At 41.1% G+C, this 26319-nt stretch overlaps 1 long non-coding RNA gene across 1 annotated transcript; it reads right to left on the reverse strand.

The window, feature by feature from the left end:
- Positions 1-16756: 16756 nt before the first annotated feature.
- On the reverse strand, positions 16757-25610 carry LOC102148037 (uncharacterized). Its single transcript, XR_287838.4, has 4 exons — positions 25496-25610; positions 21882-23145; positions 20082-20210; positions 16757-17121 (listed from the first exon to the last, which is right to left on the reverse strand). It is a non-coding gene; the product is annotated as an uncharacterized lncRNA (long non-coding RNA).
- Positions 25611-26319: the final 709 nt, after the last annotated feature.

Below are 26319 nucleotides of genomic sequence, written 5' to 3' on the forward strand. Positions count from 1 at the left end.
GACATGTGATTGCATTTGGAACTCACCCAGATAATGCAAGATAACCTCCCATCTTGAGATCCTTAATTTAATCAGACTTGCAATGACCATTTTGGTCATATAAGGTAATGTAGGGGAGGAAGACAAATTCTCTATTCTCTGGTTCTTTCTGGCTGGGCTATCAATTAAATTGACATGAGACAGAATAACAGGAGAAAATCAAACAAAGCTTTATAACATGTATACTTGGGAGAGACCCAGGAAAACTAAGCAACTTGCCGAAATAGCAGAGGCCGTCATCTTAAATACCATCTTCAGCTAAAGACAAAGGAGGATGTTAGGGGTAGGGAGAGTCAATGATGGGGGATTACCAGAAAAACACAGTAAACAAGAGTAAGGTTATTATGCAGATTTAAGTCCTTAACTTCCACATTGATAAGTGTTTCTAGAGATAAGGCCATCCCCACTTCTTCCTGGTATAGAGAGGCAAGTTACAGATGGAGATTTCCCTTACAGATGTAAATGTCTCTTACAAAGGGAAAATTCTACTCTGCAGAGCTTCTCCCATGTCTGCAGTTTTTAAAAGCAACCAGCTCAAAATAATCATCAAGCCAAAGAGAAACATCTTGGAGTGGCCAATTCTGTTCCCCCACAGTCCCACCTTTGAAACTTTAAGAAGGCCAGAAGCTGAGTGGCAGATTGTTCCATCTCATTGAACACATTTCTTAGTCCTGATAATAGATCAGTCCACTTAAATTCATTTTAGAAGGCAGTGATGGAGGTGGGCTCCAAAGCTATGCTTATATTGTGGAAGCAAGCAATCAGGTATTTAATAAGAAATATTTATATGGAAATAAAAAGAAAAACAAGGTTAATGGTTGGAGCAAATTACAAACCAGTTTCTGAGCTCAGAGGACAGCCAGTTAAGAAGATTTTTAGATGTCATGGTCAAAGCATCTCTTGCAGCTAAAAACGTCTCTGCTGATGTCATCAAGTGTTCAAGCATCATTTGAGTGGCTTACACAGCAACAGGCATGCTATCATGGTGATATCTAAGTTTATATCAAGTTGTTCAGCTTCAGTTTGCAGGACTTTAGGAACAAGGGTGGTTTCAGTCCTTAATAATTTCAAATTAAAATGATGGGGGAAAATTGAAAACATTTTGGAGATTTGTAGTCAGATATTTCAAGAGACTAGAAGAATTCAGAATCCAGTCCAGTTTAAAGGTAGAAAACAAAAGCCTCAAAGACCATGAACAGAACTGGGATCTAATATCCACAAATGTGTATTTGAGTTTTTACTGAAACATAATTTTTGTCTCTAAAATCACCCTCATTTTTACCAAAGATAGCCAAGTTAAGTCTGATTGGTTTGTAACGTAAGTCTAGTTCAGTAAATTTGGCCCAATTATTTACCTAAGCACAGCAAGAATAGCAATTGACCATAAGGGGTCTTTTAAACCTGCTTTGCTGGAACTTTCTATGAGGAATCTCAGATTGAACTTTAAAGGCCTCTTGAGGCCAGGAAAGCCAAAGACTTATCAGACAAAGGCTGTAATACTTACATATTTGGGTGAATTTTTCTCTTCTCGAGGTCCCCAAAATATTTCGAGGTTCTAGGCACCGGCCAGATAAATGACCTTCCTTACTTACCCAGTAAGGTTGCTGGGAACCCCATAAAAAGGTACCAGGCCAATATTTCCAAGTAGATTTATTCCATAAAGTCCAATCTTTGTTTCTCAAAAGCTGTCTGGTTATATCTTAGTCTATGCATGTTCCTCTCAAATATGAAATTCCAGTTAAAGCTTTGGTAAGATAAGCAATATTTCTAATTATTTCCTGTTATAAGGAGAACAGATTCTTATTGAACTTCTGCAAATAACTATATTGCCATGAAAATAACAATACTTACTCACTAAGAGTTTCCTAATTCTGGAGGGATCAGGTAGGAAGAAAAAGATAAATGTTTCACTTTTGTTTACAAAAGTATAATTTACCAAATTGTTCAGCCACAGATGCCTCAAGAGAAAAGAGAAAGTGTTCTCTTATTCTGAAAAACGAAACATTTGAAAAATCAGTGATACTTCAAATGAAATCATAAAAATTATAATCATCCTCATCAGTTCATTCAGTCCTGTGTAATCAATTTTTGATCTTAGTCTTGTTAGAGGTTTTATGGGGTCATCAGCTTCTCCATTAGAGTTCTGTAATTTCTTTCCCAGTCCAGTTTTACAATCTGAAAGTTTGTCAGACACCTGTATTTTAGAATAAGTTTCAGAGTCCTTTCCATGAATCTCTAACGATGAAAACATTCATAAAAATAGAGTAAAACAAACCTGTCTGTAAATGAGTAGAGACTTAAAAATGACAATTGACAAAGAAACTTGGTTATTTCTGTGACTTACAATACCTTAAGATAATAACTAGAATTATGACTGACAACCAGGACAGATTAGAATTTTTTGGAATGTTATATAATTTTTAAAACACATCAATATCATTTACCTGCACAATATCATAGGTCCATGTGAGATGATGCTTACTTATCCATTTAACCATGGTGACAGTTAAAGAATTTTAGGTGAATGCAGAGAATTAAACAGCTGGAAGAAAAACCTTCACATCTGTGATTAAAGACCTGATTAAAACAATGTGTGTTTTAAATCCCTACTTTTCTGGTATACTACTCAAAGAAAAAAACTTTCATAATCTCTTTACCAAAAGCAGACTAAAAGTTTATAAAAATTATCTTTTAAAGAGAGGGAAAAAAATTCTAATTTTGCACCGGCTTACTTTTGATATTAAAAATTATTTACTTAATTAAATTCATTTTAATTTTAGCCAACTTGACCATGCACAAAACTCTTTTTTCAGAAGTTCTTTTTCACAAACCTTCTTTTACTTTCTTTTTACATTCAGAATTTGTCTCATGCCTCCTTTTTTTCTTCTAGTACTTTAGGACAAATTTATCTTTCTTAACCCAACAAACAAAAATATTTCCATTTTTTATACTTTCTTTACTAAAAACATACATCTTACTTTCCTTGAATACAAATATATTTTCCTTACGTTTTAGTAGCTTTAACTATATATATTAATTAGAATTTTTAAACCTTAGAAACCTCAATTTTTAGTGAAAGCTAAGCAAGCAATTATAAACTGTCTTTTACATCAGCATTCTGTGGCTGGACAAATCTATAAACATTTTTTATAATTTTTAGAAACACATTACTTTATAGCACAATCTTTTTGTAAAACACAAGACATGTTTATCAGTAGACCCAAACACCTTTTAGTTTCTCTGTAATAAGACAAAAGTAGGCAAACTTATATTTAGTAATTAATATCTAATATTTTATCGTATTCAGAAATAATGTAGATATTCAGTGAATTTTCTATCATTCAATTGAGCAAAACTTTAAAGTTTCAAATGACTAAAGAGATTACAGAAGTTATTAAATACATGTCATAAAATATAATTATTGCTAAAAGTTTAAATTCTTATCTCATTTACACTTAAGTCAGTTGTTCCCAACAATTATGTTTAGATTACCCACAAAAACTTCATTAGACATTAGACAAAATTAGCTATCATTCTAAGTTATTATGCTGACAAATTTGTAACAGGGATAACATGAGCTTTTTTAACTAGTGAACCCAGGCTGCATGCCTGCATCATATCCAATGCTGATAACTCTAAGGATCTCTTTATTTTAATCAAACCAACAACCTTAAACAAGTTTTTCATTTGCCAAAGGTTATTTCATATCACGTTACCTTGAAAGACATTTGGGTTAGTTGCATTTAGAAATAATTTTTGTAAGCGCTTACATTAAGACAATTAAACAGAGCTCTTAATTTTGGCCATACCATCCGGAGGCAAAATATCACACACCTATAACATACCTAGAGACACATAAACACACAGGTAAACACAGACAGAGAAGTTCAATTTTTGTTATGAATCAGGTGCAATACAAATCTCACTAGTTTCTGAGAAACGTTTGTATTTCAAAGAATGGCTCTCAGGTCCTAGAGGAGATGGGAGCAGAAAATCTGCATCATAAAGGCACAGAGAAAGAAGTCAAGTTTCCTTCAAGATGGAGTTTCTGGGGCACATTTGCCTTGTCTGTTTCTAATGTCTCAATCTTTTGTCTCAGTCAACATCTAGGCGCATTCTGAGGAACAGGGGAAGCTTTGGGTTGGCAAAAGACAGGTGAACTTTGAGCTGTGCCATACCTCCTTCCTTGCAGAGATTTGCAAGACAAAGACCACTGCTTCCATTTTCCCAGAGAACTGGATTACAGTCTGACGAAAGAGGCTGACTCACTCCTCCAGCCACACCCTTCCAGTTGCTCTCTTCTATCAGGGAACTTTTTAACTTAAGATGTGCATGAGTGATTTGCATGTTCTAAAACTTTCAGGACAATGTATCACATCTTTAAAATTCTGCACAAAGCATTTAACAAAGGTCTTTTCTGTAAGTGTACAATTTAACCCTAGACCAATTTACCTTCGGGGGGGGGGGGGACTTATCGTTATCTTTTTTATTAGCACCTGGTATTAGCCTCTAGCTTTTATCTCATACAGTGTGGGCCCAGGCAAGCCTACTGAACTCCCTTTTGTAAGTTTAATTAACACTGCCTGAAGGGCAGATTTATATGCTGTCTTACAGTCAGGCAGGGGAAAGCTTCCTCAGCGAGCCACAATGTTTATCCCTACAATACAATCTACAATGCCATCAGGCAGGAAGAGATACAATCATTTTGATGAGGATCAAGGGTGCCCCAGGGAAAGAAGCCCAAGGTGTCCTGGCCCACAGCCAATCCACACCACCTTCCAGGAAGTATAGGACGTCGTGACCAGAACCCCACTTGCACTGATACTATTTAATGACTTTTTTTACATGATCTTTCCTTTGTCTGGGAAAAAATAACTTACATACCTGTGCCTTATAAATTTAGCCCTAATCCTCAACCCATTGCAGCTCTTACTGCCCGTGGGTCCTGTCCCCATGCTATTCTCTGAATAAAAGAAGATTACTACCCGACCTTGAGAGTCCAAGAAATCTTTCTTTCAACTCCCCAGCTCACCAAGCCTGAAGCAACTTCACATAAAACCCATAAATATATCAGTTTTTCTGCAAAATTTTATTTGAATTCCATCAACTCCTATACCTCTAATCATAGCTTTCATTGGGACTTTATCAATAGCTCTTGGTCTTATAATTTTGGACAAGGGAAGCATCCTTAGTCAGATATTTTAAAACATACTCAGAGGGCTAAGCGGTTAAGTTCCTGCGCTCCACTTCGGTGGCCCAGGGTTCACCGGTTCAAATCCCGGGTACAGATCCATGCACCACTTGTCAAGACACGCTGTGGCAGCGTCCCACACAAAATAGAGGAAGATTGGCAGCAGATGTAAGCTCAGAGCTAATCTTCCTCAAAAGAAAAAAAAAATAGACTCAGGCAAAGTTGATATAACCTCTTCATATAAAATAAGCTCAAATATTCCAACCTTTATAATCTTACCAATACTTACACTTTTATATGTTCTCAATTTAATTGCAACCTGAGTCAGGGTCTTAAGTCTAGTCATTTTTTTTCTTCTTTTTTTTATTTGGCTTTTTTATAGGTACCAATACAACAATTACGATGAGAGCTCTCACAAGTTTTTTCCCCTTAATTTAGAAGTTTTCTCAATTTATTTTTTTTAATTTATTTTTTATTTCTCTCTCTCTCTTTTTTTTTTTTTTTTTGAGGAAGATTAGCCCTGAGTTAACATCTGCTGCCAATCCTCCTCTTTTTGCTGAGGAAGACTGGCCCTGAGCTAACATCTGTACCCATCTTCTTATACTTTATATGTGGGGCGCCTGCTACAGCATGGCTTGCCAAGCGGTGTGTAGGTCTACACCCAGGATTTGAACCAGTGAACCCTAGGCTGCCGAAACAGAATGTGCAAACTTAACCACCGGGCCACCAGGCCAACCCCAGTTTTCCCAATTTAAAGGATCCATTGTCTGGCCACATTGACAAGTAGGATCTTAACAACAACTCATACCAATAAGCTTAACCATGGACACAAGAAGCACCCCCAAAAGAGATCCAGAAAGTTCACTCCCAAAAATAGTCTAAGAAAGCAAAGGCCTTCATTGCACAACAAGCAACAAAGGTTGAGATGACAAAGGCCCCTAATGAAAGCAACTGGGATCCCTTTATGACAAACTTCCCTGAGAGCTGACACAGCTGGATAAAGAGAGTGTGTCCCAGAACCCCAGTCTACTTGACTGGCCAACAAGATGCATGCTGGTACATGCATCCACCAGATGGCGGAGACCAGAAAGGTCACAAAGCCAAGCTCACAAGACACAGAACAAGACAAAAGAAAACACCTCATCTGACGCACATTAACAGCTTTAGCTGAGCCTTGGATCTCCTGGAGCCAGAATAATACCTAGGAGGGAGGTGCCATGTAGGTGGGGATTGTGTGTGCTGTACAGAGTGCCTCATCATTGCATAGACATTTTCTTTTTTCTTTTTTTTTTAAGATTTTATTCTTTTCCTTTTTCTCCCCAAAGCCCCCTGGTACATAGTTGTGTATTTTTAGTTGTGGGTCCTTCAAGTTGTGGCATGTGGGACGCCACCTCAGCATGGTTTGATGAGCGGTGCCATGTCCGTGCCCAGGATTCGAACCAATGAAACACTGGGCCACCTGCAGTGGAGCACGTGAACTTAACCACTCGGCCACGGGGCCAGCCCCGCATGGACATTTTCTTGAAGTTGGCAGGGGGACCTGTGTCTACCCCATTCTGTGATCCAATTTATCCTTCCACAGGAGGCTTCTTGAGGTGGGGAGCCCCCTAATGGCTCTTAACTGCTTGACCTGCATCCACCAAATTTGTGGTCTTTTTGGCTTCCGAGATGCCCTCAGCAAACAGCTTTCACCTCATGTGCATATTCCCAGACAACAGGCTTACAGAGATGCCTGCGTCTTATGACAAATAACAAAAAGAAAAAGACAGAGACAATGAAAAATACTATCTCTTGGAGGAAAAGGATCTACAACCAATGAGTGCTCAACCAAATCCTAGAGTCGCTGAGTCCAAGAAGCTAGCTTCACCATTATGTTCTCCTGCTGATCTAAATTTAGAAAAGCAGAAAAATTCAACCCTCTTGCTTCCATTGGACCGTGCAGGCAGAGATCTGGGAGACGGACGTGGTAAGAACTCTTACCTCCCGCCAGCTCTTGTCAGGGGTCCAGGATCTCTTGCCTGCAGTAGTTAAGGAGCGAGCACCGTCCAGCCAGTGAAGCTTTATCCCATCCAAGTCACCAAACTGTAGGGGAAGAAGACATTTCCTCTACCCTCTGTGTCCTTCTGGTTGGGCTACCAATTGAATTGACATGAGACAGAATAACAGGAGAAAATCAAACAAAGCTTTATAACATATATACATAGGAGAGACTCAGGAAAACTGAGCAACTCACCAAAATGGCAGAGGGTCTCATCTTAAATACCATCTTCAGCTAAAGACAAAGGAAGATGTCGGGGGTAGGAGAGTCAGTTATGAGAGATTACTAGAAAAGCACAGTAAACAAGAGTAAGGTTATTATGCAGATTTAAGTCCTTGCCTTCCACAATGATAAGAGTGTCTGGAGATAAGGTCATCTCCCCTTCTTCCTGGCTCAGAGAGGGAGACAGTCTTTACAGATGGAGAGTTCCCTTACAGATGTAAATGTCTCTTACAAAGGGTAACTTCTACTTCTGCTTGGTTTTCAGAGCTTTTCCCATGTTTGCTGTTTTTAGAAGCAACAAATCCGAAATAATCCCTATGCCAAAGGGACACATTTTCGGGTGGCAAATTCTGATCCCCGACTGGAACAGTCTACAAAATACTCAACTGACATTCCTCAAAACTGTCAAGGTCATAAAGGACAATGGAAGACTGAAAAACTCACAGCTTGGAGGAAACCGTAAGGACACACAACAACTAAATGCAATGTGGCAATCTGGATGGATCTTGGAAGAGAAAAAGGACATTATGGAAAAATGGACGACATTTGAATAAAGCATCTAGTTCAGTTAATAGTATTGTACTGTTAATTTCTTGGTTTTGACAAATACACCGTAGTTATCAAGAAGCTCACATTAAGGGTAGCTGGGCAAAGGGTATAAGAACTCTGTACTATCTTTTCAACTTTCCTGTAAATCCAAAGTTGTTCCAAATTTAAAAGTTTGTTTTTAAAAATATCAGCACCCCACCAGAATGGAAAGATGAAAAAGAAAAAGCAAAAGTCACACAAAATAACCTAAACTGAACTAAAAATAAAAACAAACCTGAAAACAGCAAGTGTTGTCCAGCAGCCAGAACCTGCATACACAGCTAGGGGGTGTGAACTAATGAACACATCCACTGCAGGACTGCTGACTGATATAAGCTAAAGCTGGACATACAAACTTTATTCACGAAGGCCCCAAATTGGAACCCACCCTGTGATATTGTGACTTATAATAAGACAGATACATTTGGTCTTGTCCTGTTTCTGGCACACAGCTCCTAAAACACTTGGAATGTCCTAAGTGGTCAGAATGATAAAGGTGTCTCGTTATGCATACTAAGCCCCTTTCAACCACATTTGAGTTTATGCTAATGCAGGTGACTTTTGGAAAGCACTTAGGGATGGGGGATGGTTGCCAAGGGAACCAACCACGTGACCAGAGAGTGAGAACTTTCAGCCCCACACCCACCTCCCAGGAAGAAAGAGGGGCTGGAGGTTGAATCAATGGCCAATGGCCAGTGGTACCTATGTAAGGAAGCCTGCATAAAAACCCAAAGAGACAAATTCAGAGAGTTTCTAGGTTGGTAATACACAGAGGTGCTGCCGGAGTGGCATGCTCAGAGAGCATGAAAACTTCGCGTCCTTTCCCCATCCCTTGCCCTGTGCATCCCTTCCATCGGGCTGTTCCTGAGTTGTGTCCTTTTATAATAAACCAGTGACCTAGTAAGTCAAATGTTTCTCAGAGTTCTGTGAGCCACTCTGACAAATTAACGGAACCCGTAGAGGGTGTGGTGGGAACCTCCCGCCAGTCAGAAGCACAGGTGACAACCTGGACTTGCAATTGACACTGAAATGGGGAGGAGGGCAGTCTTGTGGGACTGAGCCCTTAGCCTGCGGGCTCTGACGCTGTCTCCAGGTAGATAGTGTCAGAACTAAGTTGAACTGTAGCACACCCAGCTGGTGTCACACAATGGCTTGGTGGTGTTGGAAAACTCACATGTTGGAACTGGTGTCAGAATCGTATCTCCAAATGTTCGTTGACAAGGGAACGGGTGATAAATTGAGATGTCTTTAATGAGCAAACCAAAACTGCACAAAACGGTGAAAAACATCTCAGAGACCAACACTGAAGGAAAGAAGTCCTATTTTATTTCTCTTTCTCCTCTCACACACGGCTGGGAGGGGTGTGAATTAATACATCTAGCCTATCCCCGAATTCCGCTGGTCTGACCTTCAAAACGCGCCCACAGTCTGATCACCTCTTGCCCCTCCCACAGCCATCACCCTGGTCCATCACTGACCAGTCTCCTCACAGGAAGCTCCCTGCTTCCGTCCTCACCTCCCTCTGTCTGTTCCCCACACCGCCAACAGAGGGAGCCTTTTGCCACTTACGCAAGGTCCAGTTCCTTTTCTGCTCCATTATGTAGCTTCAAGGTCACACCTAGAAAAGTCTAAGAGATCACAGGAGCCCACAAGGCTCTGAAGCATCTGGCGCCTTCCCTCTCTGCTCTCTTATCCCACCCTTTCCCCCTGGCTTGTTCGCTCCATTTCAGCCACACTGCTCTCCTGGCAGTTCCTGAAACACGTAGGACACCTTCTAGCCTCAGGGCCTTTGCACTGGCTGTTCCTCTGCTTGGAATCTTCTTTCCCCAGACACCTACGTGGCTCGCCCCTCCTGCTTCAGGTGGTTGCGCCAATGCCCCTGACTACCTGGAATGAGACAATATTAGAGAAGCGTTAATTTCATTAGGTGTGGTAAAGGGATTTACAGCAGAGGAGAACACTTTCTGGTAAAAGAAAGAAATAAAAACAAGGCCAGAGTTGAGGTGACGACATTACCACCTCAAAGCTGAACTATGAGCAGACATAAATAATTACATTTTAACCTTGACTGTCACCAGGTGGCCAGAGAACAATGCCGTGGTTTTTTCCTGCAGTTAGGACATTTAGAAAGCTCTGGGCACAAGATATGCTGTAACTGGAAAAGGCAACCAATCAGAACTGGACTCGGACATAGCCTTGCAAACTCTTTACTTTTTGCCTTTAAAAACCAGCCACTCTAAGACGGAGTGGGGAGGTCACCTATCAACTTGTGGCATGAGGTATACTTCCCGGACTTGCAAACCATTTTTTTTTTTCTTAAACCCTGCTAACTTTTTTTTTTTTTTTTTTTGCAGGGGAAGATTTGCCCTATGCTAACATCTGTGCCAATCTTCTTCCTTTTTTGTTCCCCCCTAAAGCCCCAGTAGATAGTTGTATATAGTTGAAAGTTTTTCTGTGTGAGCCACCACCATAGCATGGCTACTGACAGACGAGTGGTGTGGTTCCACACTCAGGAACCGAACCCGGGCCACCAAAGCAGACTGCCCCGAACTTTAACCATGAGGCCATCAGGGCTGCCTCTGCAAACTTTTTAGGTAAGAAAGCCTCTTTTCCTTTAAAATTACATTTTTGCCTTGTAAAGCTGTTTATTTCACTTAACATTTCTGGTGACCAGGATGGGATGTGAAGCGGCTGCCTGATCTCCTCCTGGGGGTCGACTGGATGCTGCATGAGGGCACAACCCAGAGCCACCTGACGGCTCCCCCACAACACCAATGGACCCAGGAGGACGACCAATGGAAGGCCCTCTCCTGTCCTCGACCTCCCACGCTTTGGTAGAGGTCTAGAGGCTGTTCCAGGAGGGGAATCCTTCATATAGTTCAGCTGCAGCTGAATTACAGGGAGGTTCCCCCTTTGGGATGGGCACCTTTTCTTCTGAAGTTTGCTCTAGAGAAACAGCAGATGGCCAGCCACCTGCCACCCCTCCTGCCTCTTTTATGTACAAAAATTATGGGCCAAATACTTGCAAGTCCCTTCTTACCTGGGTCCAAACCACCAAAGATGATCTAAGATTACATTGGCCACAATGGGGCTCCTCTGACATTTCCCAATTGGTTTATTTGTGTGCTCAATTAGAAAAAAGGGGATGTCGCACCTCTCAGAAACAATGGGAAACCTGTTTTAATTGGTACCTGGAGGCTTCCAAAAGGGGAAATGAATCCGTCCTCAATTCTCTGAGAAAGAAGCACTCTAAAATAGAGGAAAGACTTAATCAGTTAGGAGCTTCAAACTCCGGTGATGACTGGATGGAATAAAAAAAAATCTGAAGATCTACTCGTTTCTCCTCCTTCCCCCACCTCTTCCCCTTCATCTACCACCACCTCCTCGTGCCCCCCACTTACCCGGATCTGTCAGAACTCCCTACTTCAACTCCTCTGAAAGGCCTGACCTAAAATTAAGCAATAAGGGAGCAGGCTGCATGGCCTAGTGGTTAAGTTCAGCATCTTCCACTTCAACAATCTGGGCTTAGCTCCTGGGCATGGAGCTGCATCACTTTTCAGCAGCCATGCTATGGCAGAGACCCACATACAAAATAGAAGAAGGTTGGCACAGATGTTAACTCAGGGTGAATCTTCCTCAGCAAAAAAAAAAAAAAAAAGTAGTAAAAATAAAATAAAATAAAGCATGTAAAGATGGGTAAGCTTTTGAGATAATTCAAGATCGTAATGGCCATTCTGCGGAATCTTTGTTTCCGATAAGTCCACCTTAGGGATTACCCTTAAAAGAGAAGATTCAAAACCTCTCCTCATGGAATGCATTCTTTGATTAATATGCAGAAGCTTCGGAAAGACACAATGACTTCAAAAACAGCTCTAAAAAGAATCCTTCAGCAAAAAGAAAATAATCTTTAATAGAAATCTTTGGCCACCTGAACGAGTCCATCTGCCAGGGAGCAATTTGGATCCAACTATTCTTTTGAGTTTTATGCCTGAGACACGGCTAAAATTTTAAAGATCTCTGTTCGGGTCTGTCTGTGTATGTTTACGTATGTGAGCTTCTCTCTCTATGTATTTGTCTGTCTCCAGATGATATAATTTCTAAGAGTTCTGTTTAATTGGCTTGAAGTAAGCACTTAGAAAAATTAGTTCTAAATGTAATAGATACTAGCCCAGATGACCATAAAAGATAACTTACATTTGTTAGTTTAGGGGCCGGCCCAGTAGCATAGTGGTTAACTTTGAGCACCCTGCTTTGGCAGCCCAGTGTTCACCAGTTTGGATCCCAGGCACCAACCTACACAGCACTCATCAAGCCACGCTGTGGCGGCGTCCCACAGAGAAGAACCAGAGGGACCTACAACCAGGATATACAACTACATACTGGGGCTTTGGAGAGAAAAAACAAAAAGAGGAAGATTGGCAATAGATGTTAGTTCAGAGCCAATCTTCCTCACCAAAAAAATGCATACCTGAAAAAAAAAATTTGTTGGTTTAATAAAAGCAGGCATGTCTTCAGAGTTATCAATATTAAATATAATGCAAACACAACTTTTTCTGCCTGGGTTTACCAGTCGGGTGTGTTCATGCTGTTTCTGCTGTGGAATTTGTCAGCAGGGGGAACGACTTGGGGTGATGGTTAACTATTTAATGTCTAGTTCAAACATAGCTGTTAAAATCAAATGTTCAAATAAATGTAAATAAAATAGAAGCTTATACTAAGTTAAACTAAATAATGGATATTTATAAAATATCTAAATCATTTCTGGATAGGCTGGTATACTGAGACATTGATTGCTAAACATAAGTGTGTCTAGTTTTGGCTTTCTTTTTTTTTTTACAGAGACGATGTTTGAGTCTATCAAGAGACGTGTTTTGTGCCACATTGAAAAGTTTTCTGTAAGGAGAAATATGCTTCTAGAAATTATAAAATATGTTTATGGCCTTGCTAATCTACTACAGGATGGTAAGATATGATAGACAGTTCATAATTGTCTTCTTCCTAGTTTTCACTGGAAAGCAAAGATTACAAACCGTTAAAAAAAAAAAAAAGCTGGAAGAGGAGCTGAGCAAACAAAATGAAACAAAGAGAAAATGTCAGAAAACTTAGAATAATAAATGTAAATTAATTCTATGCAAACTAGGTGCATTGATGCTGACAGAATGCAGACAAAGCAGCAGGAGCTCCTTTGAAGGTAAGAAGCTGGGCTGGCCCGGTGGCGCAGTGGTTAAGTGCGCACGTTCCGCTTCAGCAGCCTGGGGTTCCCTGGTTCGGATCCTGGGTGCAGACATGGCACCACTTGGCAAGCCATGCTGTGGCAGGCGTCCCACATATAAAGTAGAGGAAGATGGGCATGGATGTTAGCTCAGGGCCAGTCTTCCTCAGCAAAAAGAGGAGGATTGGCAGCAGATGTTACCTCAGGGCTAATCTTCCTCCAAAAAAAAAAAAGAAGAAGATAGAAGCAATGAAACTCTCAAGAGAACTTTCTCCTACTGTGGAAGGATTTACTGTAACTTATTTTTCAAACCATGGTCATAGACCATTGGTAAATTATGAGAAACATTTATTTAAATAAAAAATGTATATGGTATCTACATTTATCAATATAGATAAATGAGTAATACATATATCTTCAATTTTATCTGTAATACATAGGTAAATTTATTATTAAATTTTTATTTCAATTACTTATATGATTTTATATATATAGGTATATGCTGGACCATAGTATACCATATATTTCTTGCTATGAAATGATGCAATATGTTCAAAAGCCACTGATCTTTGGGGCTAGCCTGTGGTGCAGCGGTTAAGTTTGCATGCTCCACTTGAGTGGCCTGGGGTTCATAGATTCAGATCCCAGGAACTGACCTACGACCACTCATCAAGCCATGCTGTGGCAGCATCCCACATAAAACAGCAGAAGATTGGCACAGATGTGAGCTCAGTGACAATCTTCCTTAAGGAAAAAGAGGAAGATTGGCAGCAGATGTTAGCTCAGGGCAAAATCTTTATCACCAAAAAAAAAAAAGGAAGCTGGTACAAAATTAGAATTTTATTTTCTCTCTCGTAAAAGGAGCATTTTCCTGAACTTCTAGTCTGCTGTCTATAAAGAGATTACAAAAAGTTTTTCCTTATTTTTGAGTAAGTCTAATCAAAAGACAGGAAAATCTAGATTTTATTAAAATAATTTCCTGTATTCAGAAAGCCTGAGGTCTCTCTATTAGGGTTTATTTATTTATTTATTTTTAAAGATTTTATTTTTCCTTTTTCTCCCCAATGCCCCCCGGTACATAGTTGTATATTTTTAGTTGTGGGTCCTTCTAGTTGTGGCATGTGGGATGCTGCCTCAGTGTGGCCTGATGAGCAGTGTCATGTCCACGCCCAGGATCTGAACCAGTGAAACCCTGGGCTGCCGAAGCAGAGCATGCGAACTTAACCACTCGGCCACGGGGCCGGCCCCTTGATATACTTTTTTTTAGTTCATAATAGTTTACATCAGTTGTACGTTATTTCTTGTCTGTCACCACATAAGTGCTCCCCTTCACCCCCTGTGACCCCCATTCCCCATCCCCTGGTAACCAATGAACTGTTTTCTTTGTCCCAGTACTTGTTGATATTCCACATATGAGTGGAATCATCTGGTGTTTGTCTTTCTCAGACTGGCTTATTTCGCTTAGCATAATTCCCTCTAGGTCCTTCCATGTTATTGCAAATGGGGTGAATTTGTCTTTTCTTCTGGCTGAATAGTCTTCCATTGTATATATATATCACATCTTCTTTATCCAATCATCAGTCAGTGGGCACTTGGATTGTTTCCATGTCTGGGCTATTGTGGATAGTGCTGCAATGAACATGGGGAAGCATCTGTTACTTTGGATTGTTGATTCCAAGTTGTTTGGGTAGATACCCAGTGGTGGGATACCTGGGTCATATGTCATTCTGTTTTTAGTTTTTTGAGAAATCTCCATGCTGTTTTCCACAGTGGCTGCCCCAGTTTGCCCTCCCACCAGCAGTGTGTGAGGGTTCCTTCTCTCCACACCCTCTCCAACATTTGTTATTTTTAGTCAGTGATTATAGCCATTCTAACGGGCATAAGATGGTATCTGAGTGTAGTTTTGACTTGCATTTCCCTGACAATTAGTGATGTTGAACATCTTTTCATGTGTTTATTGGCCATCTGTATATCTTCTTTGGGAAAATGTCTATTCATCTCCTCTGCCCACTTTTCGATCAGGTTGTTTGCTTTCTTATTGTTCAGTTGTGTGAGTTCCTTATATATTATGGAGATTCACCCCTTATCAGATATATGATTTGCAAATATTTTCTCCCAGTTGGTAGGTTGTCTCTTTGTTTTGATCCTAGTTTCTTTTGTGTTGCAGAAGCTCTTTAGTCTGATGAATTCTCACTTGTTTATTTTTTCTTTTGTTTTCCTTGTCTGAGAGGACACGGTATTTGAAAAGATCCTTTTTAGTTAGATGTCAAAGAGTGTACTACCAATATTATCTTCCAGGAGTTTTATAGTTTCAGGATGTATCTTCAAGTCTTTGATCCATTTTGAGTTAATTTTTGTGTATCAGGTGTGAAATAGTGGTCTACCTTCATTCTTTTTTTTTTTTCTTTTCTTTTTTTTTTTGGGGGGGGGAAGATTAGCCCTGAGCTAACTGCTGCCAATCCTCCTCTTTTTGCTGAGGAAGACTGGCCCTGAGCTAACATCCGTGCCCATCTTTTCCTACTTTATATGTGAGACGCCTACCACAGCATGGCTTGCCAAGTGGTGCCATGTCCACACCTGGGATCTGAACCAGCCAACTCCAGGCCCCCAAAGCGGAATGTGCAAACTTAACTGCTGCACCACCAGGCTGGCCTCCACCTTCATTCTTTTACATGTGACTGTCCAGTTTTTCCAACACCATTTATGGAAGAGACTATCCCTTCTCCATTGTATGTTCTTGGCAGCTTTGTTGAAGATTAACTGTCCATAGATGTGTGGTTTTATTTCTGGGCTTTCAGTTCTGTTCCATTGATCTGTGTGCCCGTTTTTGTACCAGTACCATGCTGTTTTGATCACTATGGCTTTGCAGTACATTTTGAAGTCAGGGATTGTGATGCCTCCAGCTTTGTTCTTTTTTCTCAGGATTGCCTTAGCAGTTCGGGGTCTTTGATTGTCCCATATGAATTTTAGGATTCTTTGTTCTATTTCTGTGAAGAATGTCATTGGGATTCTGATAGGGATTGCATTGAATCTGTAGATTGCTTTGGGCAGCATGGACATTTTAACTATGCTTATTCTTCCAATCCATGAGCAAGGAATCTCTTTAAGTCATTATCAATTTCTCTCAGTACTGTCTTATAGTTTTCATTACATAAGTCCTTCACCTCCATGGTTAAATTGGTTCCTAGGTACTTTATGTTTTTAGCTGCGATTGCAAATGGAATTATGTTCCTGAGTTCTCTTTCTGTAAGTTTGTTATTGGAGTATAGAAAAGCAACTGATTCTTGTAAGTTGACTCTGTACCCTGCAACTTTACTGTAGTTGTTAATTATTTCCATCAGTTTTCCAATGGATTTTGGGGGGTAAAACCTTTTGATATTTTTAACAAACTTCCCCCAGGCTTCAAATCCTGGGTAAAATCTTTCTTTTGACTTAAAAAGGAACTTTGGGAGTTTTCAATGAGCTCTGAGACTTCTCAAAGAATTTATTCTCTCTACAAAGAGGGAGATATTAAATGAATTAGATGCTTGGTATATTAAATTACATTATGTTATGTCTTTATAAATATATGTTGTGATTTCCAGAAATTATGTGAAATTCCTGGAAATCTAATACGTCCTTGTATACAATGTTGTCTGCACCAAAACTGAAGATCAGGAAAGCTCCTTGGCTGACTTTCACACAAAGGCAGAGACAACAAAATGTACAAAGTTTATGACACATGTGGATGAAAACCATTCTGCTTCTCTTGCAAAAAAAAAAAAAAAAATGACCCCTCATTGCCAGACTTTTGCCATCCTGATGTCCTTGTAACACAGCAACAGTCTGCTCCTGGATAAGAGAAATTAAGATGAATGAACAATGGGTATAAATTAAACAGTCAGTGCTATGGGAAACCCAAGACAGCCACTTGATTCTTCCCAGCTCCCTTGCAAACCTCGTTTTTTCATTTTTACATTCCTTCACCCACTATAGTGTGCTAAGAAAAACTATTTCTGTCCCCAGAGGCCTCAGAACTCCTCCCTCTGTGTGCTTTGAACACCTGCAGCTGGATTTCATTCAAATGCTACTTAATATGCATTATCATAATTATCATTATGTTCCAGTTATTGTATGTGTGTCTTCTTGATAGGGTAAAGCCCTCCTTTGCCATAAAGCTGACAATCTCACAATGGCAAAGAAGTTATTAGAAAAATGTATTTCCCACTTTGGGTTTGCCTTCCACAGTCTCCAGTGATCAAGGTATCCACTTCACTGGGCAAATCATACAAACCTTAATGAAAACCTTTTCTTTTTTTAAAAGATTTTATTTTTCCTTTTTCTCCCCAAAGCCCCCCAGTCCATCACTGTGTATTTTTAGTTGTAGGTCCTTCTAGTTGTGGCATGTGGGACACCGCCTCATCACAGCTTGATGAGTGGTGCCATGTCCACACCCATGATCCAAACCAGTGAAACCCTGGGCTGCCGAAGTAGAGCACGTGAACTTAACCACTCTGCCATGTGGCCAGCCCTGAAAATCTTTTAAATTTCTTGGACTTGTAAACTTTTTGGTTCCTATCATTCTCGATCATCAGGCAAAGTTAAGACAACTAATGGAAAAACTGGATTCAAGTAGAAAACAAATTAAATTAATTTTTAATTATGTAATCATGAGATTACATGAACTCAGGAAGATGCTCTAATGTTTTGTTTTTCCAGATTTAAAGAAATGTTTTCTCTTAAGCTAACTAGGACTTATAGCAAGTTATAAGCAGAATTGAAGCATTTATCTTTTTCTCCCTACCTGACCCCTCGAGAATTTGCAAACTTTTGATAAGTGAGTATGCTTATTTTCATGGCAATATGGCTGTTTGCATAAGTTCAATAAGAATCTGTTCTTCTTATAGCAGGACACATTTGGAAACTGTGTCATATAGCCCAAATTTTTGGTATCCTCTCTATAACGGACCCCAATCAAATATGGAATGTCATATTTGAGAAAAACATGCATAAACTTGGATATGACCAAATAGCTTTGCAGAACAAGGACTGACTTTATAAAACAAATAAAGCCACTTGGAAATGTTGGCCTGGTACCTTGCTTACAGGGTTCCCTTCAAACTTAGCAGGTGAGTAAAGAAAGACACTTCCCTGGCAGGTGCGAGAACCTCAGGATATTTTGGGGACCTTGAAAAGAAAATAATTCACCCAAATCTGTAGGTGTTGCTGGTGGATTCTAATGACAAGTCCTTGGCTTGTCTTTCTTGGCCTGGAGAGTTCTTTAAAATTCAATCTGAGATTCTTTTTTTTTCTTCTCCCCAAAGTCCCCCATTATGTAGTTGTATATTCTAGCTGTAGGTCCTTCTAGTTGTGTTATGTGGGACACCACCTCAGCATGGCTTGATGAGTAGTGCTAGGTCCACGCCCAGGATCCAAATCAGTGAAACACTGGGCCACCAAAGCAGAGCTCATGAACTTAACCACTCAGCTGTGGGGCCGGCCCTGAGATTCTTTATAAAGTTTCAGCAAAGTCAATTTAAAAGAGCCCATATGATCGATCATATTCTTGCTGTACTTATGTAAATAATTGGGCTAAGTTTATTAAAACTAGACTTATTTTGCAAGCCAATGAGTCTTACTTTGGCTATCTTTGGTAAAAATGAGGGTGATTACAGAGAGAAAAATTATGTTTCAGTAAAAACTATAATACACATTGGTGAATAATGTATTCTAATTCTGCTAATTATCTTTGAGGTTTGTATTTTTTATCTGTGAACTGGACTGGATCTTGAATTCGTCTAGTTTCTTCAAATATCCGGTACAGATCTACAAACTAACATTTTCAATTTTTTCCATCCTTTTCATTTAAAATCACTGAGAACTGAAACCACCCTTTTGTCCTGAGGCTCTGCAAACCGAAACTGGACAGCTTGGTATAAACTTAAGAGAGAGCACCACAATTGCCCATGTTTAGACAATCTTCATGCTGTTGCTGTATAAGCCACTCAAAAGGTTTACCTGAACATCTGATGACATCATGAGAGACATTTAAAACTGCCAGAGATGCTTTGACCCTGACATCTAGAAATCTTGACTAGCAGCCATTGACTGGATTCTGGAATTAATTTATAATTTTCTCCAGCCATTAACCTTGTTTTTCTTTCTGTTTCATCAGATTTCACTTGAGTTTCCAGGCCCTAACCTTGATTGGTTTACAAGCCTCTTCTGGATTCCCCAAGGATTGGGGTCCGTTATAGAGAGGATACCAAAAATTTGGGCTATTTTGTTAATAAATGTGGTCATCTATTTAATTATCAAATGTGGTCTTAGGTGTTGTTCCAAAGCCGTTGATAAGAATCATGCAACTAAAATATTAGTCATGCAAAGCATTCCTCACACCTCCCACCTGGTACCCAGAAATATTTTAAAATACAGATACAACAGTTTCATTTTTCTGACCCTGATCTTTGCCCTTTCCCAGCAGGAAGCAGCTTTCCCAGCAGGAAGAGGTCTTTGCCCCCATTTCCCAAGATTGAGGAATGATCATAATACAGTGAGGACTAAAATCGAGAATGAAGGAGTTAAAATTTCCCTGGATTAGGGTGAAAGTGTGCCTCATACCCACAAGGTTGACATGGGAAACAAAGTAACCAAAATTTCTGAGCTTGTTTTGCAGAACAACAAGAGGATCACTGATAAGAGAGCAGCTTGCTGGCAGCTCCCCCCTCACCTGAATAAACACTGCACAGTGGTGTCTGGACACCACCCCCCCACCGGCAACCCACATGATGCTGGTTCCAGCCACAACCTACCTTCAGCCCATGCCACCCTCTGATGCCTCCTACGTGGGACTGGATGGGACCCAAACAGTGTAGGGAGCACTTGGGCATCAAGCAAACTGCATACGCCTCAAATTGATCCAAGGAGTCACCCTGGTGAACCTATGAGCAACAGGGGAAAACAATAAAGAAAGAGAGAAGAATAAGGCCACAGTCAACGTGATGCTTATCATGATCACTTCAAGGCTGAGCTATGAGCAGAAATTTAAAATTACATTTTAACCTTGACTGTTGCCAGGTGGCCAGAGAACAATGTGGTAGCTCTTCCCTGGTTAGGACATTTAGAAAGCCCCGGGCACAAGATACATTGTAGCTGGAAAGGAAGACCAAGCAGAACTGGGCTCAGCCTTAATCTTGCACACTTTGTCCTTTTTAGATTTAAAACCCAGCCACCCCAAGGCCGAGGGGGGGGTCACCTATCAACTTGCGGGTTGAGGTGTACTTCCCTGGTTTGCAAACCTTTATTTTTTTTTTTATTAATGTTATGATAGATTACAACCTTGTGAGATTTGAGTTCTACATTATTGTTAGTCATGTTGTGGGTACACCACTTCCCCCTTTGTGCCCTTCCCCCACGCCCCCTGTTCCCTGGTAACCACCGATCAGATCTCCTTGTCAATATGTTAACTTCCACCTATGAGTGGAGTCATATAGAGTTCATCTTTCTCTGACTGGCTTATTTCGCTTTGGCGGCCCAGGGTTTCACCAGTTTGAATCCTAGGCGTGGACATGGCATCGCTCATCGAGTCATGCTGAGGCAGCATCCCACATGCCACAACTAGAAGAAGCCACAACTAAAAGACACAACTATGTACCCCAGGGGCTTTGGGGAGAAAAAGGAAAAAATAAAAAAACGTTTTTTAAAAAAAGTGTTAAAAAAAAGAAATGTAAAAATACATAAATATATTTATGTAAATATATTATACAATAGAAAGTATATAATTTGTAATATTGATTTTACCAGTGTGTCCTATTTACTCTGTCCCCCCTACTCCACTCCATTGGAACGTGAGCCCCAGGAGGGCAGAGGCGTCCTCTTGACTTGTTTCCTGTTGGATCTCCATTCCTAGCCCAGGGACTGGCACACAGCAGGAGCTTAAGCATTGTTCATGGCATGAATTAATTCCCTTTGAAAGCCCCTCCCCTCGGGGCGGGTATTTGCTTCGCTCCAGAAGTGAGAGGTTCCCAGGGGCGGGGCCGGGTTTCTCCTGCTCAGCGCATCTCGCTAGGCCCCGCCCACTTTCAGTGCCGGGAGTTGCGCTCCCGCTGATGCTCCAGAGCCTCCCAGGCTCCGCCCGGTCCAGGTCAGTGTACCAGGCACAGCTGTCCTCTTTAATCCTCCCAACAAGCCTATGAGTGAGTTGCTATTATGACCCCCATTTTATAGATGGGGAAACTGAGGCCCAGGGAGGGAGTCACTTTACCCATAATCCATACAGCCAGAAAACAGAGGAGCTACGATTTTAACCCACACAGTCTAGCCTCACAGTCTGCGTTCTTAACTAGGAACCTTACTGCCTGTGGAAGGCCCAGGGAGGCATATGGATTAAGTCTAAAACGCTATGCACGCTCTTACCGATACCAAATTTAGTTTCTTGGAAGAAATACTTCCTGGCCACTAGGATTTGGGTGTGTGTGGGAGGAGGGATCCCATTAGCCTTCCCTGTCCGATCGGACTGTCCACCGCCCCTTATATAACGAAGGCCCAGGGCATGGGGCGTCCGCCTGGGTCACTGCCAGCCCCGCAGCCCCTGAGACCCCGGCCACTTGCACCTGCAGATCCTCATCGACCCAGGGGACAACCATCAGTTCACCAAGCACCCTCGCCGCCTCGGTGTCCGCGCCTCTGCTCAGCGCCTCCTGCAAGCTCGCTGGGGGCGGGTGGTGGGAGCCAGCGGACGCCTCCAGGAGCGGAAGGTGAGCGCCGGGGAGACTTTGGACCCTAGCGTGGCAACCAGTGACGTCATGAGATTTCAGCCATCCGATTGGCTACGGTCTCCAAGTTTCCGCTTCTCGGTCTGAGGAAGGAGCAGAGAGCGCAGGAATAGGGATTCTTAACGAGGGGTTAATGAATCAGGACTATGCATCTTCTTTGGAGAAATAGCTATTCAAGGTCATTGCCCATCTTTAAACTGAGTTGTCCTTCTGTTATCAAGTTGTAGGAGTCTTTATGTATTCTGGATACGAGACCCTCATCAGATAGATGATTTGCAAATATTTTCCCCATTTCATGGGTTGTCTTTTCAGTCTCCCGATAGTGTCTTTTGATGCACAAAATTTTTAATTTTGATGAAGCCCAGTTTACCTATTTTTTCTTCCATTGCCTGTGATTTTGCTGTCCTTTCTAAGAAACCACCACCAAATCGAAGGTCACGACAACTTATCCCCATGTTTTCTTCTAAGAGTTTTATAGTTTTAGCTCTTACATTTAGGTCTTTGAGTTAATTTTTGTCTATGGTATGATGTAGGGGTGCAACTTCATTCTTTTGCATGTGGGTATCCAGTTGTCCCAGCATTGCTTGTTGAAGAAACTCTTCTTTCTCCATTGAATGGGGTCGGATTCCTTGCCAAAAATCAATTGGCCATAGGGTCTGGCCCCGTGGCCGAGTGGTTAAGTCTGTGTGCCCCGCTGCAGGCAGCCCAGTGTTTCGTTGGTTCGAATCCTGGGCGCCGACATGGCACTGCTCATCAAACCACGCTGAGGCAGCATCCCACATGCTACAACTAGAAGGACACACAACGAAGAATATACAACTATGTACTGGGGGGCTTTGGGGAGAAAAAGGAAAAAATAAAATCTTTAAAAAAAAATCAATTGGCCATAGATGTCTGGGCTTGTTTCTGCATTCCCAATCTATTCCATTGGTTTATAGCTCTGTCTTTATGCCACTACCACATTGTCTTGATTCCTGTAGCTGTGTAGCAAGGTTTGAAATCGGGAAATGTGAGTCTGCCAACTTTGTTATTTTCCAAGATTGTTTTAGTATTTGGGGCCCCTTGAAATTCCATATGAATGTTAGGATCATCTCTTCCATTTCTGCAAAAATAGAAAAATAAAAAGGGGAGTTTTTTGTTAATTTGTTTTGTATTTTGATACATATTACATTGAATCTCTAGCTTGCTTTGGGGAGCATTGCCATCTTAATAATATTCAAGTCTTCCAATCCATGAATACAGGCTATCATCCCATTTATTTGTATTGTCTTGAACTTCTTTCAGCCATGTTTGGGAGGTTTCAGTGTACAACTCTTTCCTCTCTTCGGTCGAGTTTTTTGTTTTTGCTTTTCTTTTGGCGAGGACGATCGGCCCTAAGCTAACATCTGTTGCCAATCTTCCTCTTTTTGCTTGAGGAAGATTGTTCCTGAGCTAACATCTATGCAATCTTCCTCTGTTTTGTATGTGGGACACTGCCACAGCATGGCTTCATGAGCTGTGTGTAGGTCCAAGCCCACAATCTGAATCCATGAACCCCGGGTCTCCGAGGCAGACTGCACAAACTTAACTGCTACACCGCCGGGCTGGCCCCACATTTTTAAGTATTTTATTCTTTTTGATGCTCTTGTGAAAGGAATTGTTTTCTTAATTTCCTTTTTAGATGTTCGTTGCTGGCGTAAAGAAATACAACTGGTTTTTACATGTCGATCTCATATCCTCCAACATTGCCGAATTTATTTATTAGCTCTGATAGCTTTTTGTGTGGACTCTCTAGCATTTTCTCTATAAGGATCATGTTACCTGAAAATAAATATAGTTTTACTTCTGCCTTTACAACTTGGATATCTTTTTATTTATTTTTCTAGCTTAATTGCTCTGGATAGCACTCCCAGTACAGTATTAAACAGAAGAGGCGAAGGCAGGCATCCCTTTCTTGCTCCTGATCTTAGGAGGAAAGCTTCCAGTCTTTGACCATTGAGTATGATGCTGGCTGAGGGTTTTTCATAAATGCCCAAGCCAGTGTTTCTTAAACATCTCTTAAAAGGAATCTTCCCAATCAGGTGTCCCTCGAGATGTTTGTAAGTTTTTTAGTGCCGTAAAACTGTTTTTAGCCAATCACACTTTGAAAACTGCTGAAACTGTGCTTGGATGCTGGAGCTGGAAATCACCTCTTTCCTTTCTCTTCCCGCCTTTGATACTTTATTCCAACACTGGCCGCTAGATGACGCCATAAGCACCTCTCAGCAGCGCCTGAGACCAGAGCTCGCCGTAGCTGGGTTATGACTGCAGGTGAGATTTACTTACCATCTCGCATATATTTTTCTAATTTTATTTATTTATTTATTTATTTTGAGGAAGATTAGCCCTGAGCTAACATCTGCTGCCAATCCTCCTCTTTTTGCTGAGGAAGACTGGCCCTGAGCTAACATCCGTGCCCATCTTCCTCTACTTTGTATGTGGGATGCCCACCACAGCATGGCTTGCCAAGCGGTGCCATGTCCACACCCGGGATCCCAACCGGAGAACCCCACTGAAGCAGAACATGCGCACTTAACCGCTGCGCCACCGGGCCGGCCCCTGAATTGTTGTTTTTTTAGAAACCAGTAAAATCGATCATACTCAAAAGCATGATTGTGGAACATGAGTAGTGAAAATGAGGCGTTTACAGCTTTAGAAAATCAAATTTGCCATGTGGATTTATTATATATGAATCTCAGGATATTTTTTGTTTTTTTCAGAATTTTGATCACTAAATGAAAATTTACATTTTGGTTCTTTCCACTTAGTGTGTATTTATTATTTTCGAATGAAGAACATCCTTAAGCATGAAGATGACAAAATATTTTTGAAAAAAAGCTATTTTCCGAAGCCATTTAAGCCTACCATCCCTTAAGTATTGTATAATTAAACACATTTAATCTTTACAGATATTCATTTTCCCACAGAATTGGACAGCTTTTTGAATAAAGCTGGAGAATCAGAATCACAAGGCAAATTCAGTTATCAAAAGTAATAAGAGCAATTTTCTAGTGCTTTCCATATGCCAGGCCCTGTTCTAAGCACTTTACATATGACAACTCATTTAATCCTCAGCACGGCCTTAAAGAGTGGGTACTATTATCTTCATTTTAAAAATGAGAAAACTGAGGCCCAGAGAGGTGAGCTCACTTCCTCAACCTCACACAGCTATTAGGCAATAATTTTAAAAAAAGAGTTGATCTCTACTTAGGCAATGGAAGAGTGTTATCTGAAATGTGAATGTGTATATGCCTATAATTCTCTTCTTCATCCTATATTTGCCTTGAAAAAATAATCAAATAAAGCAATAATGCCAAGCAAACCTGCTGGCATCTTCTCACAGAATGTCTGTCTCACCCAGAAAAAGCTTGAACCCTTTTTTTTCCTAAAGATCTTATTTTTCCTTTTTCTTTCCAAAGCCCCCCAGTACATACTTGTATATTGTTTTTAGTTGTGGGTCCTTCTAGTTGTGGCATGTGGGATGCCACCTCAGTGTGGCCTGATGAGCGGTGCCATGTCCACACCCAGGATCTGAACCAGCGAAATCCTGGCCCACAGAATCGGAGTACGTGAACTTAACCGCTTGGCCGTGGGGCGGGCCCATCTTGAACCCTTTTGAAATGGGAAGAAAAGAAGACATACCTCTCCTGGATTCTTTCATCACATGAAGAGGTTTCCCAGAGGCCTCCAGGCAAATTTCTCTTTGTGTCCCCTTGGCCCATGACCATCCCTTGAGCAATTCTTGATTAAAAGGAATGAGGTGTGACAATGGTTTGCTGCTGCCGCAACAAATCAGAATTCTAGTCCTAAAGCCGATGGCTGCTGGATGGGCCACAGACGGAGTCTGCCCAGTAGTCCCACATTCTCCCTCCAACTGGATCAGAGGTAACGTGACAGGTTAAGCTGATAACAGAGACAAATTTGACTCCAGCTCTACAACTGGATATGCCTGGTCCTCATGTCCTGGTCCTAGTGCCCGGCTCTTTCTACACCTCCACATACCATTATTCAAGTGTGTGTGTGAAAGGGCCAAAAATAGCATACAAAGAATCACAAAGGTAACAGGGACTACGTTTTACAGACTTCTTGATGTTCACCCCCTCCATCAAGGGTCCAGCCTCACTCCACACCCACCAGGGCCCACGATCAGCAGCATTGTCTGGGGAGCTGGGAAGCCCCGGAAGAATGAGCAGGGGTAGCTCTGGGTGTAGAAAGACCCCTTTTGTTACTGAACCCCATTTGTTTTTGCCCATCGCCC

Source organism: Equus caballus, chromosome 10, assembly GCF_041296265.1.
Source record: "Equus caballus isolate H_3958 breed thoroughbred chromosome 10, TB-T2T, whole genome shotgun sequence".
NCBI lineage: Eukaryota > Metazoa > Chordata > Mammalia > Perissodactyla > Equidae > Equus > Equus caballus.